This window comes from Sinocyclocheilus grahami, unplaced genomic scaffold (assembly GCF_001515645.1).
Source record: "Sinocyclocheilus grahami isolate Dianchi unplaced genomic scaffold, SAMN03320097.WGS_v1.1 scaffold718.1, whole genome shotgun sequence".
NCBI lineage: Eukaryota > Metazoa > Chordata > Actinopteri > Cypriniformes > Cyprinidae > Sinocyclocheilus > Sinocyclocheilus grahami.
Window position 1 is genome coordinate 71,040 of NW_015505897.1, and position 19,880 is coordinate 90,919.

General features: G+C 37.6%; 1 pseudogene; it reads right to left on the minus strand.

The window, feature by feature from the left end:
• Positions 1-1,217: 1,217 nt before the first annotated feature.
• On the minus strand, positions 1,218-18,880 carry LOC107560285 (acetylcholine receptor subunit beta-like; annotated as a pseudogene).
• Between the last annotated feature and the right edge of the window lie 1,000 nt (positions 18,881-19,880).

The following is a 19,880-nucleotide window of genomic DNA, read 5'->3' on the forward strand; positions in this document are numbered from 1 at the left end:
GTAAGCTGGTCTCTCAAAAGTGACCCGAATATGTATCTGATTTCCACCTGCCTCTCTCACTCTCCAAACCACCAGGTGCCTTTACACTCTGTTCACTCAAATTATGTTGATCATATCATTGGTAATTAAAATGGTGTATCAAATTAGCAAATAATATATACAAGCATATACTAGTTACAATAGTGATATATTGTACATAACTTCAGGCGAGCAGGCTCAAAAGTTGGGAATACGTGGAAAGTCACCACTCCTGAATGAGTTCGCGCGAGAGAAAGTAATCTTTTAGTTTTAAGTCGGTTTGAACAACCCGGATAAGCGCAAGTAAGTACCATTTTGATTAGCCGCCGTACCTACAATGACTGTGCACTGTGTAAACAATGAGTGACGTATACGCGTGAGAGATCACTTCCGGCGCTTTCGTAAACTACGCCAGAGCGCGTACACACCTCACGCACCGGATGCCTCCGCGCACTCAAAGCAGTTGGACATAGTGGTGTATTAGAGGTAAAATATGATATAAATACTGTTCGGTTTCTGGCACAAACCGATCGTTTCGTGTCTTAGGACAACAATGTGTCGTCACGAGCCGCAGAGTTTAATTTGGATTTGTCTGTGCATGTTTTTTTTACTCTCATAGATTTTGTTACCATTGCCATGCATTATACGACTGACAGACTGCAACGGCTGGAGTTAAAAATCTCCGTTTGTGTTCTACTGAAGAAACAAAGTCACCTACATCTTGGATGCCCTGGGGGTAAGCAGATAAACATCACATTTTCATTTTTGGGTGAACTATCCCTTTAAGTGATGTGTCCATACACACAGCAATCTTGTAGGCAAAAAAAACCATCCCAAGTCCATTTCCATTCCTTATATGGCAAACAGATTTAAAACTCAATCACTAATGAGTAAAACACAAAGTTAATGAGAAAGCCACTGTTGGACTGCTAATGGAAACATTTCCTTCTTTAAAATAGGAACTGCATAATTTCAAAATGGCAAAAGCAAATTTCAGCAAATTAAAAATGTATTATAATAACAAATCCCACTGAACTCTGTGATAGTAAAGCTGTTTTTATGCATCTGTCCATTGCATTAACAACAGAAATATTGTATGAATGAATTGCTGTGCTCTTTGTGTTGCAGTAAAAGAACATAGTTGTGCATTAAATACGCAGCAGTGTCTAACACATCTCATGCCAGTGTTTTTGAGGTGAAAAGTTCAGGGCTAGAGAGAACAACCGTCAGATTTAGGGAAAGGGGTCAGTAGGTGTGGCATTGAAGCTGGCATCAGCAAAAATGCCCAGTGTCCCAAGGGAGGTAAAAATCACAAAGATCCAGAGGAAGAGTCGATCAACCACCATGGCAACATACTGCCAGTCCTCCTTTAACTGAGGCAGATAGGAAGAGGAAAAGATAGTAGAGAAAGAAAAAAAAAGGGAAAATGAAAAGATGAAAGTGATGACAAACAATGAAAACTAGGGAAAATAAAGATTTAAAGAGCTCTGACACACAGACAGAAGCAGGAAAAGTAACTTATAATTCTGGCACAATTGGCTATTGTTATCTTTATAAATCACTTACAGCCTCGTAATCTTTCTCTGCCTGCAGCTGATCTGCGATGTAAGTGATGGCCTCCACAGGTGCCTTGAGATCTGGAGGAAGGGTGAGGTAATGACTGGGGCCGTCAATGAACTTCCTCAGGTCTGTGCATGGACCATCAGGCTGATACCTGCACCACAGGGAATGGAGGAGGAATATCACTGTACATTACAACACCTTTATTAAATTCAGAACAAGCATTATTTTGTATGTGCACTGCCCAGAAACATTCTCTATATAAACATGCAAATGCTTATGAGAATGCTTAGCCAATGCATTGCAAGCTGAAGTTGCCACTGAACATTCTTACGGTACATACTTAAAGGAATAGTTCACCTTCACTTGCTGGTCCCCATTGTCATCCATAGTATTAAATCAAAAAATGAATGATCAAATGATACTTGAATCCGTGTATCATTTGATCATTCATTTTTTGATTTAATATTGAAAGTAGAAAAATTAGAAAATGGCTCCTTTTGGCTGAAACGAGAATTCAGCTTAAGTTTAAATTTTTCGTTCATGGGTGGAAAAATCAATGAATAGCTTGACACAACTCACACTGGGGCAGAGTCTAGATAGGGCTTTCTTCTGTGTAGAAATAAATTATATTCTTTGCATCAGCTGGGCATAGCAGGTGTCATAGCCTACCCTGCTCACCCAGTAAGTCTGTTTGTTTGTTTAATTAAGAAATTAATTAATTAATTCGTTTCAAAATAAATATTTTAAACACGAAGACAAAAAGGAAAGAATAATAAATTGGCTTGGGTATATATAGGCAAGAACTGTCATTCTGACTGACAACCGGAGAACAACAGATATTAAATAGCCTACTGTTAGAGTTATATAATGTAGTCTTGTGTTTTATTAAAATTGATATCTCAAAAGGATATGCAGTTGTGTGCAGCATGAGCTGCAACGCAAGATTTTCATAAAATATAATAGCTTGCCATTTCGGTTTGTTTCTCACCAAACCCTCAGTATACATTCAGAATGCTTGGAATATATGCCACGAGATGGATAGGATTATTTTACGACAGATATGCATCCGCTTCAAAAAAAAAAAACTAAAGTCACCATTCTCTGACATTTGTGTTATTAAGTAACTCTAGTTCACAGTTCCAATAAATTGCGATGGGTTAAATAAACTCAATAAGCAGACAGACGTGACTACAGTCAAGCACAGACCAGTATTGAAGTGCACAAGAAATAAGCAGAAGTCATATTTAAAGCAGTTTAAATTAATATTGAGTACTGATTGATGTTCACTTGGATTTTTTTCCCCATTGAGGGGAAATAACTTAATACTCTGTCATTTATAGTCATATGGTAAAATGTATATTTTTAATTGTGTAACGTTGCATTCAAAATAACTACAAAATGTCATGCCTTTGAAAAATAAAGAGAACAACAGAATGCGCTGCTCATCTCAGTGTCCTTGAGCATCTTTCTGGCGCATGCCACAAACATCAACCACAGCGAATACTTGTCTTTTAAAAGGCTTCATTTAGATTATTTTACATTAAATGCATCATATAAGTCACTTTGGAATAAATTCTAGTAGGCCTATGTATCATGATAAAAAAAAAGCGACTTTACAGTCTGGAAATGCTTTAGGCTATAGCAAATTATTTCTCTGACCCCCTATCACTTTAAGAACCGCTGGTCTACACAGAAGAAGTTGTGTCGAGCTATTCAGTCTGTTTGATGAGAAAAATATGAAATTGATAAAATGGGTTATTAATCCGTACAACTGCAGCAGTGGAGGACTATTATTCTGCTGTGTGATACTGCAGAAGAACTGTTGACGGCACGGTTTGATCTTCAGCTGACCAATCAGCAGAAAGGGGCGTTTAATTCCCGCCCACTGTTCCCGCTGTTTATTCATTTTTCCACCCATGAACGAAAAATGAAAATTTAAGCTGAATTCTCGTTTTTCGTTTTTTTGTAGAAAAAGGAGGCGTTTTCTCATTTTTCTACTTTCAATATTAAATCAAAAATTGTAATTTTGGGGTGGACTATACCTTTAAATATCCTTTTTTCCCCCGAAGTTCAAAGTTATTGTGATGTATAGCTGAGTGAAACAGTTTATTGAATAAGAAAAAATTCAGGGCGGGATTTAATTTGGTCCACTGGGAATTAGCAAGATTGCTGGATCGTTGTCGTTTGCTATTGCTACATACCCATACATGAATGGATTTATTATTTTGCACTCCTGCCATAAATGAATACATTTCTGTCACTCTATCAGTTTTGTCAAAATAATGGTCAAATATCAAAGCTAGAGCCTTTAATCTTTCTAATGATGCACAGTTTGTTCATTTCAAGTAAGAGTGTGATGTTTTAACGTGCTGTGAAAGTGAAACAGTAATTTGAGGCCGCCAGCGATTTTTGCATTTTAAGAGGATAAAGATTATGAGGGCTCATTAATTAAAGGTGTGCACACCACAAACAATTTCTTTATGATAAACACTGCAATAATTCATAAAAACACTTTAAGAGTTAACCTCAGTAGATTTCTTGGACTGATCAGAAAGTTATGAACACAGGCTAAAACCTCAAACAGCAAGTCTAAATCCGTGGAGGATCACATTACTTTGTCCTTGAGAAAAGGGTGCAAGCGTTTAAAGCCTTAGAATGCATTGGGCTGTGTGCCTTTCCTGCTGTGCGTGCGCACCCACATAATCCCAAATCAGAAAAAAAAGCTTTCCAAAACTCCTGTGTCAAGGTGACCCACGCTAATGTATACCACAGACCATATTCACTCTCACTTATTTTAGAATTCACTCTTTCTTTAACTAACTCACTCAATCATTCAGTCACCCACTCACAGTCATTCTCTCTTTCTTTTCATTTCTCTTTTTTTTCCCCAAATCCCTGCTTTATGCTGATGGTGTCACCACCCACCCATGAAATCCTTTCAATGTGCTGATGAAATGCTTATCACCGCTGATGTGTTGCATTCCTCTTTTGTGAATCTGTTCGCTAACATCTGTTTCATTATGAATCCCCTCTCTTTCTTGCTCTCCCACTGCCACAGCTCGCTGAGAGAGAAATTCCCTGGTTAAGGTGATTTAAAGTGTATAAGAGAGAGAGTAAGGATTAATCAAACCCAAAGGCGTTTAACTGTGCTCACACACATACAGTGGGGTCCACGAGTGTGAGACCAGCAGTGAAAATGCCTCTATTTAGCATTTTTCTAATTAAACAGGCTACAGTATTTCATTACAAAATATATTATCAGCAAAACAATTCCAGTTAAATTTTTAATTAAAAAATTAACATGAATTTCAGAATATCTTAGCATTTGGTTTGTCCCCCTTTTGCTTTAAAGCAGCAGAACTTGCATGAACTCCACAAAAACCTAATCAAAACAAGACATTTTACCCTTTGTAAAAAAAAAATCGTATGTCACATGAACGATGCCACATAATTAGTTATGTGATTAGCAACCTAGAAACAGTGCGGAACCTAAAAGAGTTCATTTTTACACCCAACCATTCGTTTTTCCAAAGTCCTAAAACTTTGTCCAGATTTAGATTTTGAATTCCAGATTTTCAGTGTGGCCTTTGACATGACTGGGGTCTGTAAATGTGTCTCCAAAGTTCTCATGATAACATTACTGAATACTTATTATTGTGTACCTGTGCTCATGTGGCAACACTATTATCTTAAGAAATCAGTTCTCTTCTCCCTTCTGTTCGAATTGACCCCTATGACCCTACTGATCTGTGACCTTCAGATAACCTCAGGAGCTCACCTGTGGGGTTTGGGGAAGAGGAAGTTGGTGTTGTTGGGCTTGCGGATGAAGTACTCATCAGCCACTCTGCTGATGGCTTGGGTGTTCTCCTTTTTGGCAGGTTTCTCAAGAAAAAGAGGGGTCTCCTGTTTCGGTCGCAGCATCCCCAGGTATGGAGGCAACATGTGGATGAAGATCTAGAAGAAATGTAAATTTATACTGTATATAACAGATGTTGATTTACTCAGAATGAGTGTTGAGAAACGGTGTATGATTTTTCGAACTGTGCATGTTTGTTATTTGTCCATCCTCTATTCACAGCAAAATAATACTTATGTAAGCAAAACGATCATTTCTAGAACACTTTATTAATAGCATTACAGTGCTTCATAGTGTTGTGGAACAACAGTCGCCTAGAGATGGCTGAGTCCTCGCTTCATCTGCATGACTTCACAAAGGCTCTAAAAGAAAGAGACAGATTGCACTTGGCCAGCAAATAATCTTTCAGCCTTGCATCAGACGTCTGTTTTCACATGGCCTTGCTGTCATGAGTGAATGTACTGCGAAACTGTACTGAATGTGAATAAAGAAATGCTGCTTTTTTAAATTATAATCTTTAGAAATGTTGTCCACTTGTGATTGGGTAGCTTGAAACGGGTGTTAATAGAAGGTATAAATGGGTCACTGTGGTGTGATGAAGAGGCCACAGCTTTAATAAGTTTAAATAATGTAGAGCTCAAAGCCATTGATAAAGGTTAATAGGCTGCTTTTTTGAGAAATACTGTTATTTTGCTGTACACTCTCTTTGCTAAACTGAATTGTTGTCCATTTTGAACCATTATGTATTTTTTTGTCTATTTTTCATTTTTATCCTTTTTTCATAAGTTTGTAATCGGCAGATGGGGGTGTTTTGGAGTGTCCGGGAATAAAAGAAAATGCTAAATGGAAACATTTTCTGCATTGGTCATTTTAACAATGTAGCCGTCAATTTGTTGAAAGCAGCTGACTCCACATAATTTCCACAAAAGGACGTGTATCTCCTTACAAAAGCAGAGTGACTGTGTTTTGCTAATGCTAATTTATTCTCAACCCAAAAATAAAAAAAATATTCCATCCCACAATAAAGACTTACTGTAACTTCATCAAGCATAATTACAGTTTGTAGAAAGCAAGTTCATATGCTATATGAGATCTTCTGTACTGACCTTGCGCACACAGAGGGGCATTTGGTGTGTGTTGGAGGAGCGATGGTGAAGGTTGAGCACCACAACACTGAGGATGACAGAAAAGGTGACCAGGATCATGGTGAACATCAAGTAGTTGACAATAATGGGAACACCCAGAGATGTGTAGCGTCTGGACCACTCAAACACACAATATATATTTTGTTAGCTAGATTTCACAAATACTCTGTAACACCACAGGACGCCGAAGAGCTGGTTCGTTACAGATGTTTCTGGGACTTTGTTGGCAAGCAGAAGCAGGAAGACAGTTAAAGTCAACAGTATGTTGATGGAAAGACCCATCTTCTCCCCTGAAAAGAAAAGCGAGCTCCTCTTGATCTATTCATGCATACACTTACACAGATTCTTAATGTGTTTTTTGTGATTAGGTTAATTGTACAGTATATAATGGAATTAATAGACCAGACTGTATAAGCTGTGGAATTAGCTTGTACTGATGATCCCTTCATGATTTGTTGCTCTTTTAACTGGTAGAACTGCAAGACTGCAAGACTGTTTAACTGTGCAGGTATAAACTCTATTTATAATGGACAATAATAGGACATTCATAAATTCAAGGTCAATAAAACCCGAATATAATAAAATGGCCATTTGCATTGATGTTCTGATACTGATACGTCTTTAAAGTGGATTTGATTGATTTAACCATTTGTAATACATCCTGGCATCAGTTTTTACCTGCATCAGGTGGCAAGTAGAAGTTAAAAATGGCAATGATGGTGATGAGGATACAGGGCAGGATGATGTTAAACATGTAATACATGAGCTTCCTCTCGATGATCAGGTAGAAGGTGATGTCCTCATACAGGTCCTCTCACACATTCTTCCTAGAATCCTTGTGACGAATATGCCATTCTCCACTCTCTGGGATGAGAGACCAGAAAAGCAAAATCTTTTTTGTTTTCGTCTATAGTTGGATACGTGGTAGAGCATTACTATGACATAATACATCATTATCATTTTGAGGGAATTTAAGCAGGGTAAGCCAGTGGGCAATTTTTTGAAATGTAACAGTTTAATGTAAAATATCGCATTAAAAGTACTGCATTCCTTTAAAAAAATGTTTTAAAAAAAATGGAAAATCACAAAGGTTGAAATAATGTACAAAGGCTTTACAAAACTTTGTCTGAACATTTAAAAGATTGCTCAGCATTGCTAGAGGGTGTCTATGGTGTTGCTAGGTTGTTCTAGGTCAGGGGTGTCCAATACTTCTCCCAGAGGGCCAATGTCATGCACAAATTAGCTTGCCTGGAAGCTTTTAGTGAGTCTGAAGACTTTGATTAGCTGATTTAGGTGTGTTTAATTAGACCTCTGCAGGACAGTGGCCCTCCAGGAACAGGCTTGGACACCCCTGTTCTAGGTGGTTTCTTAACAGTTGCTAGAATGTTTTTTAGTGGTTGTTAGGGTGTTTAGGATGGCTGCTAGAGTATTTTTAAGCTGTTGTTTAGGTGTCATGGAAGGTTAATAGGGCATTTCTAGGTGTTTGATGTTGTAGTCTTAGATGCATTCTTTGAATGATCTTAATGCTCATGAATGTCAAGGGGTAGTGTTAGCGTGACATTACCACTAAAGCCTGTGTCGTAGACTATCTCTTGGATTTAATTTCCTCTTTTATCAAGGCCATGCTGCAGATCCACTTCTGAGGAATCATACATATATGAGCGGAAAACCATGGTGCAATTTTGCCAGTCGAAAGGAAAGTATGTCACCTGCAGATGGAGAAAAAGGTACCGAAACAGAGTTTGTGCATGTTGGTGTGTGCGCTTGTCTGATGAGCATCTTTCCTCTCAGATCTTCCTTTAATCATCTCTCTTTCTACTTTTCACACATGCAAAGATCAGATGGAACATCAAACACAGCCAAACTAGAGCGAGGCCAAACAAAAGCAGCAATACAAATGAGGAGGAGAAAAAGTGCACAAAACAAGTACAAAAGAATCAGACAGAACGAAAGAGATCCTCATTTATATGAGGTGAAGCAGACTTTTTCAACAAGAAATTCTCCCCAGCAGTGTCCTACAGTAATATATTCAGTGCAGTTGTGCGGAGTATAAACACTAGTGATTTAATGCGTCATTGAATCTCTTATGATTTTCCACTTCAATACAGTATTTAAAGGTCTCATCCATAACTTACTCTTATTACTACAGTATTTGCCGAAAGGTGCTGAACATTCATCAACAAGAACAATACCGAAAAAATGAGTGCTCAAAAGAAAACGTTAAAAGGGTCATATGATGCGATTTCAATTGTTCCTTTCTCTTTGGAGTGTTACAAGCTCTTGGTGCATAAAGAAGATCTGTAAAGTTGCAAAGACTAAAGTCTCAAATCCAAAGAGATATTCTTGATAAAAGTTAAGAGTCAACCACGCCTACCAAAAACGGCTCGTTCTAACACGCCCCCACATGTCTACGTCACAATGTGGGAAGATTTTCATTAACGCCGCCCAAATGTTCATGCAAAGAACATAACTTTTATTCTCGCTGTAGTATTGTTGTTGCCGCAGTCGCCATGTCGTGAAGGCACTGTGTTTCGTTGTGAAAGCGAAACTACTTTGTTTGACGATATCTGCTTCATCATGCCTAGAGCTGATCCGTGCTGGTCACTGAGGAAATACATCAACTTTACACTGTGGAGCGCTCCTTCGTTGAATCTGCTGGCTGCGCCGTTCTCAAGCCCGCCGGCCGTTCCTCACTCTAGTCCGCCGGCCGCCGCTCACTTTAGCTCACGATGCAACGCGTAAAAAGACAGTATAAGTCATTATAATCCGTAATTATGTCCCCACTGGATGCAACAAATGCCTCGTTTGTAATGGGTTTTAATGTTTTTATCTCGTCGCTCCGGCCGGACAGGGCATCACAGTATGGTGAGGGGCATAACATTTCCGTCACGCGCTTGAGGTATTCGGCCAATCACAACGCAGTGGATAGCTGGCCAATCAGAGCACACCTCGCTTTTCAGACCGATGAGCTTTGTAAAAATTGACAAGTTTCAGAAAGGCGGGGCATAGAGGAGCATTATTTAAAAAATAAGTTTTTTTAACCTTAAACCACATAAACACATTTCATTACACCAAATACACAAAATAATGTTCTTTTTAGCAACATCATATGACCCCTTTAAAGCACTGATGATAGTGGAACCTATTAGGTTTATACACATCTAGATTTTTTATGGCATATTGTTAATGTTTCGCAGCACTGATTTAAGAAATTAGAATATTATAGAGAACTTGATTTTTATTACTGCATCATGATCTAAACATTTCCTAACGTAATATTGAGTAATTCGCAATACAAAATGTCTGTTGCATTGCAGAATTTACCTTCACCCCACAGGAACTCTTGTAAAGTGCTGGTGGCGTCCACGTCACACGGCCGTTACTGTAGGCATGCATATGGACCTGTAGAGCTACACCAAACACGCCATCATTGCTGCACACACACAAAAAAAAGAGTTTTAATGCAGATAAACTTGTATATCATTACCAAAAATGTAAACATTAAAATTAAGGCAATTTAGATGGTTACACTATTGCTTTTTCCCCTGAAAGTCCAAAAGTGTCCACAATGACAGTATCAGATTCAGAATGAAAGTGAGGAGTTTGAATATATAAAAAAACAGACTTTATATGCATATGTGCTTTATAAGTACTAATAAACAGCCAATATGTTAATAGGCATGCTAATAAGCAACTACACTCTTAAAAATAAAGGTGCTTCACGATGCCGTAGAAGAACCTTTTTGTCTAAATGGTTCCATAAAGAACCTTTAACATCTGAAGAACCTTTCTGTTTCACAAAAGTTTCTTTGGGGCGAAAGAAGGTTCTTCAGATTATAAAAAGGTAAGAAAGAGGTGGTTCTTTGTGGAACCAAAAATGGTTCTTCTATGGCATCGCTTGAAGAACCTTTTGAAGCACCTTTATTTTTAAGAGTGTAGTTAAATAGTGAGAATTGGTCACTATACTAAAGTGTTACCATCATTTATAATGTAAAGATTTGTATTAAATTAAAAACATGCGTCATATTCCACTAGTACTCTGACTTTTGGACCCCACTCCATACTTTTCAAATGTTCATGCTCAAATGGAGTATGCTAGTGTAACAAGAATCAGTTCAGAGTTTGTAACTAAACTAAACATAAATTGCACATTCAACAATATTGCCATATTTTCTATCAGTATGAACAGTACAGACCGATTGGAATCACATAAAAAATAAATAAATAAATATTGAAACAGACTGCAGATTATAGCTGCATCATCACTGCTGAACCATTATTATTAGATATTGAACACTCATCATCACTGATTATTTGGCTCTAGTTAAATACACTCAGTAATGCTAAGACACATGGACTCTGCATTATGTCTCTGAGAACAGTATGAGCTTCTTAAGAAGCCTGTGAGGTGCTGAATGCATTGGAGGTTTCTCTGTGTGCTGATACTAGCCTGCAATTTTAAAGAACATTTCAGAGTAGACCAGAGTACTTAAAGGGATAGCTTGCCAAAAATTTTAAAATAAAGTCATTGTACTTGCACATATTCAAATTTGGTGTCTCAGTATGCTTTGTGCCAGGTGCTGGGAAATGCCATTGGCTCTTTATCATCTTGTAAAGTGTGTATGATTTACAATGAATAATGGTTTAAATTTCCAACCGTTCCTGACACAAAGCTATAATATGACTCGGGACACAGTGTACAAAGTGTATGGACTACTACTTTATTCTGTCCTTTCAGAAGCTTGACAGCCTCTGATCATTGTTAACTTGGAGTTACTGACATGACACTGTCAAATTGTTATTTTATGTTTGTTTCATAATAGGTAATACCTACAATTCAAATAGATCGACCATTTGAGCCCTAAACCATAGAGCACTGGTATATAATCCTCATAGGACACAAACCAGGCCTTTAAAACGTCCCATCTATTACGGTAATGGTGCTGTGGGACTTGAAGATGTCCCTCATTGAACAGTGTGTGGGATGCAGTTTGTGTGTTTGTGTGTTTGTGTGTGTGTGTGTGTGTGTGTGTGTGTGTGTGTGTGTCTGTGTAGGAGTGAATGCAGGACCAGCAAGGCTGCTAGCGGACAGCGGTGTTGTTTAATTGGCTATAAAGCAGAGATGAATGAAGGAGGGAGGATATTTACACCAGCAGTGATGGGGGTCTACCTGGACATTACAGTGAGAGTGTGTGAGAAAGGAACAGATAGAGAAAGTACACTTCTCTTGACAAGCTTCACAAAAGCTTTGATCATTTCTGTTATTTCTGCTGTTCTAGCAGAAACTCAGCAAAGGCTCTCTAAGATAATGTGCCCCACACTCATAGGTTCTTTGAGATAATATGCGAAGCAACACACACAGACACATACACAGCTCACTTATTGATGAGAACAATATCAGGAAGCCACACTTTTCCAGACGGGATACGCAACACATCAATCCCCCCATAATCCTTTGGGTTCCAGGAGAGGCGATAATCGTTCCACTCCTGCAAGAACACAAAAAGATGGGTGTGTGTGTGTGTTCATGTGCAGATAAATGAGGGTCATCGTAGAAATTATAAGTACAACCAGTTCATCATTTAATCAAATGATTTCAAGTGATCTGGCTTGTGTCATTAATTATGCCAAATGCAATATCTCTGCACATATGTCCATACGTATTATCAACAGCATTTGCATAATTTTTCATTTTGCATTCAAAGTTACTGTATATTGATCCTAGTTCTTATTGTTAGAGTTTGTCTTGTGTGGTAATTTTAGCACAGGAAATTATGATGATAGATGACAGATAACTTTTCCTCAATGCAAATAAAGCTTTATAAATTTGAATTGCGCTCAAGACGTTATTTCTCAAAATGACACACAGGAGCCAGAAGAAATTGTGCTGACTTACCAAGTTCATAATAACAATAGTGTTCATCTCCTCATCTTTCATGTTCGAGAACACAAAAAGCATGAAACAAAACAAAGTAAAAATAATTCATTAACTTAATTAGTGGATGCACATGTGTTTAGACATCAATCAGTGGTTTTACTATTAATCAATATTACACATTTAAGAGTGCATGTCTGTGATTTGGCCACCGGTACGAACAACAGCATGATTGCAAGTGTGATGTTGCTTTTCTACAACAGTTCAATAAATAAGAAGTTATATATTGAGTAACTCACATTTTAGACAGTATGGACAAATATTTAGTTTATATTTACTCCACCACTAAGAACAGTTTCAAAACATATCAGCAATCTGGAACTTACAGTACTATAAAATGAACTTCAGGATGCAATATCTTAAAGCAATTTCAGCACTATGCTATTTTGGGTAAGTTATATCATATTCAATATTTTAGAGGAATCTGCGAAATATTTAGGTTGAAAATGAAATTGCTCCACCTCCATAGCAGGAGCCATAATGAATCTAAACAACACAGTAAACACCAAACGCTATATTATACTAGGATTGTATCGTGTTATTTCTAAAACTGCCATTTTTCTTGACGGTTGATGAAAAAATGGGGGATTAGGAAGAAAAACAAGAGCATATCTATAAAGAAGGATCCCCAAATTCTCTGCCTCTGATGTTTGTTTAGAGTCAAGACAAATAATGGCTGCAATGGGAAAAGGGGGTGAAGGGATATGATTAGAAGACAAGGGAAAGACCTGGTAAGATCAGTACACAGTCCTGAATGCTATTTAAAACTAGTGTAGGAACGTCAGCTGTCCCAGTCTCAGTACAGAGCACAAACAGTTGGGGGACGGGTCAACACACACCGTACCGCTCATATAGACATTGTATATACACTTTATATTATTAATATACATGTAATGATTTCAGTGTGTGGATAGCTCCAGGCTGAATACAGTTATATGATACATTTCATATGTTATATGAATACAGTTGGGACGATACATTAATGCTATCTCAATATGCATCTTGTTTTGGACACACATTTGGCTGCTCAAGCAAAATTCATGTGGAATCACTTTTCATAAAGCCTGTAGAGAAGGTCATGTTCCTTTCTATTCAGAGCAATGAAAATACCTTGATTATAAACTTTAACTCTGAGACATTTGCGAAAATACAAATCTGCGTGTGCACTGTTACCCGAGACCTGGTTATTAAACCCGTTTTAGGAAGTGAAGGATACCATGACCTGATTCACATACCAAATTAACACACTGAACAGCTGAACCAATGTCAGACTTGGTTCAATCTAGCTTTTATTATGGGCTTACAAAGAACTGAAGCTTCTGCAAATTTACCCTAAATAATTAATAGCATTTCATAAAGGGTCATACTATAGTTTTTATGATTTCCTCCTCATCTTTCATGTTCGAGAACACAAAAAGCATGAAACAAGTAAAAATAAAAATAATTCATCAGTAACATTAGTGGATGCACATGTGTTTAGACATCAATCAGTGGTTTTACTATTAATCAATATTACACATTTAAGAGTGCATGTCTGTGATTTGGCCACCGGTACGAACAACAGCATGATTGCAAGTGTGATGTTGCTTTTCTACAACAGTTCAATAAATAAGAAGTTATATATTGAGTAACTCACATTTTAGACACAGTATGGACAAATATTTAGTTTATATTTACTCCACCAATAAGAACAGTTTCAAAACATATCAGCAATCTGGAACTTACAGTACTATAAAATGAACTTCAGGATGCAATATCTTAAAGCAATTTCAGCACTATGCTATTTTGGGTAAGTTATATCATATTCAATATTTTAGAGGAATCTGCGAAATATTTAGATTGAAAATGAAATTGCTCCACCTCCATAGCAGGAGCCATAATGAATCTAAACAACACAGTAAACACCAAACGCTATATTATACTAGGATTGTATCGTGTTATTTCTAAAACTGCCGTTTTTCTTGACGGTTGATGAAAAAATGGGGGATTAGGAAGAAAAACAAGAGCATATCTATAAAGAAGGATCCCCAAATTCTCTGCCTCTGATGTTTGTTTAGAGTCAAGACAAATAATGGCTGCAATGGGAAAAGGGGGTGAAGGGATATGATTAGAAGACAAGGGAAAGACCTGGTAAGATCAGTACACAGTCCTGAATGCTATTTAAAACTAGTGTAGGAACGTCAGCTGTCCCAGTCTCAGTACAGAGCACAAACAGTTGGGGGACGGGTCAACACACACCGTACCGCTCATATAGACATTGTATATACACTTTATATTATTAATATACATGTAATGATTTCAGTGTGTGGATAGCTCCAGGCTGAATACAGTTATATGATACATTTCATATGTTATATGAATACAGTTGGGACGATACATTAATGCTATCTCAATATGCATCTTGTTTTGGACACACATTTGGCTGCTCAAGCAAAATTCATGTGGAATCACTTTTCATAAAGCCTGTAGAGAAGGTCATGTTCCTTTCTATTCAGAGCAATGAAAATACCTTGATTATAAACTTTAACTCTGAGACATTTGCGAAAATACAAATCTGCGTGTGCACTGTTACCCGAGACCTGGTTATTAAACCCGTTTTAGGAAGTGAAGGATACCATGACCTGATTCACATACCAAATTAACACACTGAACAGCTGAACCAATGTCAGACTTGGTTCAATCTAGCTTTTATTATGGGCTTACAAAGAACTGAAGCTTCTGCAAATTTACCCTAAATAATTAATAGCATTTCATAAAGGGTCATACTATAGTTTTTATGATTTCATTTTTACAAGTCTAGACTTTTTTCCCATACTCCATGGCCCTTAGATATAAACAGTCTGTTTTTTATTTTTCTGATGTGCCTTTAAGAAGTAAATGTGACATGAGCAAAAACTCTTGAGGTACACCAAGGAAAATTAAATAAAATTCATCATAAAATGATGACTCCCAAGTTTTTTGACTCCCTCTTTAAGAATCACAGCATTACACACTGTGACACAATGGGTAACAATGTACAACACACTATTTGTTTAAATAAACAAGTAACTAACCACATCTTCTAATAAATCTAATAAATGATCAGCTTTTTGCAGTCAGGCAATCATAACGTTTTTGACCCTAATTCACTTAATAATAATAATAATAATAATAATAATAATAATATTCTTTTAAAATAATTAATTAATAAAAAATACCATAACTAAATGTAACATACAAGTCAAGTCAAACTTATTTTATAGCACTTTTCACAATACACATCACTCCAAAGCATAAAGCTGTATTGTTAAAGATGAAATACACTTTAATAAAATAAAAAATTAAATAATAATTTAATATTAATGGCATGTGCCTATTAAACTACATAACTATGTGTGTTTGTATGTTCATACCAGGCTGACAAATGATGAGAGGGTCATGCCTATCCTCACGACGACCCTTTCCTCTGGGCTCCTTGCAGGACGCACTTTAACATAGTATGAAGAAAGCCGTTTCTTCATCAGGCAATTTTCTGCTTCTGATGCACCTAGAAAAGATGTTGTTGTGTTTCTGAGAAAGCAGATAAATACAGAAGCACAACTCTCTCCTACCCCTCTTTAATCTTAAGAGTCTGAGTATTAAAGGTTTTGTGGGTTAAAGCACAGAATGTCTTGTGTATGGGAAAGTTTACTGCCTAATCGTTGAATACAGCTCTGTGTAATGATGAATGGATGGATCTAAAAATCTGAACATAAAGCTGAACAAAAAAGCACACAGCCTTGGGTGTTCTTAGACCTGCATCATGCACAGTTTTGCGGGTGACTGTTTACTCCACTCGCCCAGCCATCGCTGATGTTTTTATGCATCACGTCTGCCATTTTTTTCCGCAGCTTTCGAAGGTTAGCCGCATCTATAAGCGGGCCTTCTAGGGGCGCCACATTCATCAAGTCTCGCCAGCTCGAGCCCTCCAGAATACAAACTGACAGTTACAAACGACATGCGTCACCCCATGTGCCACCTTCATTACCAACCGTCACTACCAACGACTGCTGCTTTGAGCATATGTACACATTTACAGCAGTTTTACTGTTTTGACCGACTTTTCTTGTGAGTAATAACTTTAAGTGGCTTTAAAGGGGTCATATGATGTTGCTAAAAAGTACATTATTTTGTGTATTTGGTGTAATGCAATGTGTTTATGCGGTTTAAGGTAAAAAAACCCACATTATTTTCCACGTACTGTACTTTATTGTTTCTCCTCTATGCCCCGCCTTTCTGAAACGCGTCGATTTTTACAAAGCTCATCGGTCTGAAAAGCGAGGTGTGCTCTGATTGGCCAGCTATCCAGTGCGTTGTGATTGGCCGAATACCTCAAGCGTGTGACGGAAATGTTACGCCCCTCACCATACTGTGATGCCCTGTCCGGCCGAAGCGATGAGACAAAAATATTAAAACCCATTATGAACGAGACATTTGTTGCATCCAGTGGGGACATAATTACAGATTATAATGACTTATACTGTCTTTTTACGCGTTGCATCGCGCCGCGTAAACATAAAACCATGTCTGCATTTGGGATCGGAGAAATGACAAACAACAAGCCCTACTCTACACTGCCCAAAACTCACGTTTGAATCGTCAGTGGCAAATTCTTTAAATGAAAACGTACTTACAGGCTGTGAGTCAGAACAGCCGGCATTGTAGTCTACTCTCCCAGGATCAGGAAACAGTCCTCCATAAAATGTACTGCACACATCTGAATATTTGGGTTGAAGTGTTCTGGAACAGTGTTGTGAATACAACTTAACCACTGATTTCTAGTCGTGTGCTCTTTTGGAAGGCCAAACAAAGTAAACACACAGCGTCTTCACAACATGGCGGCAGCAACAATAAAGTTACGCCTTCTTTCTTTGTGTGAACATTTGGGCGGTGTTATGCAAATCTTCCCACACAGTGACATAGACATGAGGGGGAGAGTTTAAACGAGGCGTTTTAGGTAGGCGTGGACCAGTCTTAACTTTTATAAAGAATATCTCTTTGGGTTTGAGACTTTAGTCTTTGCAACTTATCTATTCACGAACAGCTTGTAACACTCTAAAGAGAAAGGAAAACTTGATATCGCATCATATGACCCCTTTAATTGAGAAAAGAAACACCAATCCTGTATTCCAATTTTAAAAGACAGTATCATGGGAGAAACTTTACAGAAATGAGAGTTATTTTTTTCTGTATGAGCATTTAAACTGTGAAATAAATGAGGCCTTACAGAGAATATGCCATCTGCTGCTCAACAGTCCCACTGAAAGCTTCCCTAAAATGATTACCACAATTAACCTCTCTGAAACAGCTTTAAATCAACTTTTAATATAAAGAGTTCCTGATGACAGTCTGACTTCAGGTTAATTTACAGTTTTCCCATGGGTACTTGTAAAAACTATTCTTTAGAAAATGTCCCTTTTATGTTAAATCACTTTGGTACCATTTTTACAGGTGGCCAATTCTTTTGACCGACTCATTCTATCATACTTTCTGTTTTATGCTTCATTTCACACAGTCATTGTTTTAAAACACACCATTAATGTGACATACCATGGTAACATTTGGTTTACACACCAAAACATGAATTTATGTATCAGTCAACCAAATAATAAACAATGGCAGATACATGTTTCAAATCACTCTTAGGGTTTTTGAATTTAAAATATCACATGCTACAGACATCATATAAGAAGTAGGGCTTTACATTAATGACTGTAATATCTATCCAAAGGTGTGATCAATAAATATATGGCACTGCCATGAGGTTTTCTGCCAATTCGTAAAGTAGAATTGTGAAAGACTTAATACTTGCACAGTAATGCCACTTACTGTTCACTACAGCCCTCATTCCCGACAAAATATTCTCAAAGTATGACTGGCATGATACTGCAATTGACCCTTTCACACTGTGGTGAGTTACAGTAATTTAGCCTCTGTTATGGTAAGACCTCTGTTTATCATACAGCATGGCATACTGTAAAATAACGCCCTGGGATTATGCATTAAAATGAATGAAAAGATATGCAAATTACAGGCTTTATGTATTTTACTTTAAAGGTAAACTATTTATCAAAAGCTTACTAGCAGTGAGAAAGCTAGACTGCGATTTTGTGAATTGAGTAAAAATGTTGTGGAATAATGTTTAAATAAAAATTTTCGATGCACTGTTTGGAGAGCTATACAAAAATTCACAACTTACATGTAAAAACAGTACCAGTTCCAATTTAAACATAGGCGACTACAACAACGCAACGCACAGATTCACTTTGGAAACTTAAACTTACCTGCCATTGCGCTCAGGCCACAGAGGCAGCAGGTGACAATAAACCAGACCTGGGCCTTCATGGCGATTCATCAAATGAAATCACGGTGATATCCTCATAGAAAGTTAACGTGCGGGTCCATCCGTGTTTGTTCCAGCACACACAGTTGGCGAGAAGTCAGACCATGCACTGTCACTGAGCTCGGGTTACAGACACTGTGCTGTGCTGTGTGCATTACCTAAACATTACCTAACAAACTAGTAGCCTATTTCATAGAAGAAAAAGGTCTAATATCTGTTTAAGAACTAAAAAAGGGAATGACGATAATTATTCCCTCACATATCTTAAAAAATGGTTTGTTTCATATTTTTGAAATAATTACGGCCGCATTTATTTAATAAAAATGCTGTAAAACAGTAGTACTGTGAAATGTTATTACAATTTAAAATAACTAAGCACCAAATCAGCATATTAGAATGATTTCTGAAGGGAAGCTGAAAATTCAGCTTTGCCACCACAGTAATAAATTACATTTTTAAAAGATATTACAATAGAAAAAACAGTTGTCTAAAATGCTTTAATACTTCACAGTATTACTGTTTATCAAATAAATGCAGCCTTGGTGAGCACAAGAGACTTGTTTCATAAACATTATAAAGAGTTAGCTATACTTGCAGTAGGGCTATATACAGTATCTCACAGACGTGAGTACATCCCTCACATTTTTGTCATGCCATGTTGGCATTCATGGTTCCCTCAGTTAACTGTAGCTCCCCAGTGCCGGCAGCACTCATGCAGCCCCAGACCATGACACTCCCACCACCATGCTTGACTGTAGGCAAGACACACTTGTCTTTGTACTCCTCACCTGGTTGCCGCCACACACGCTTGACACCATCTGAACCAAATAAGTTTATCTTGGTCTCATCAGACCACAGGACATGGTTCCAGTAATCCATGTCCTTAGTCTGCTTGTCTTCAGCAAACTGTTTGCGGGCTTTCTTGTGCATCATCTTTAGAAGAGGCTTCCTTCTGGGACGACAGCCATGCAGACCAATTTGATGTGTGGCGTATGGTCTGAG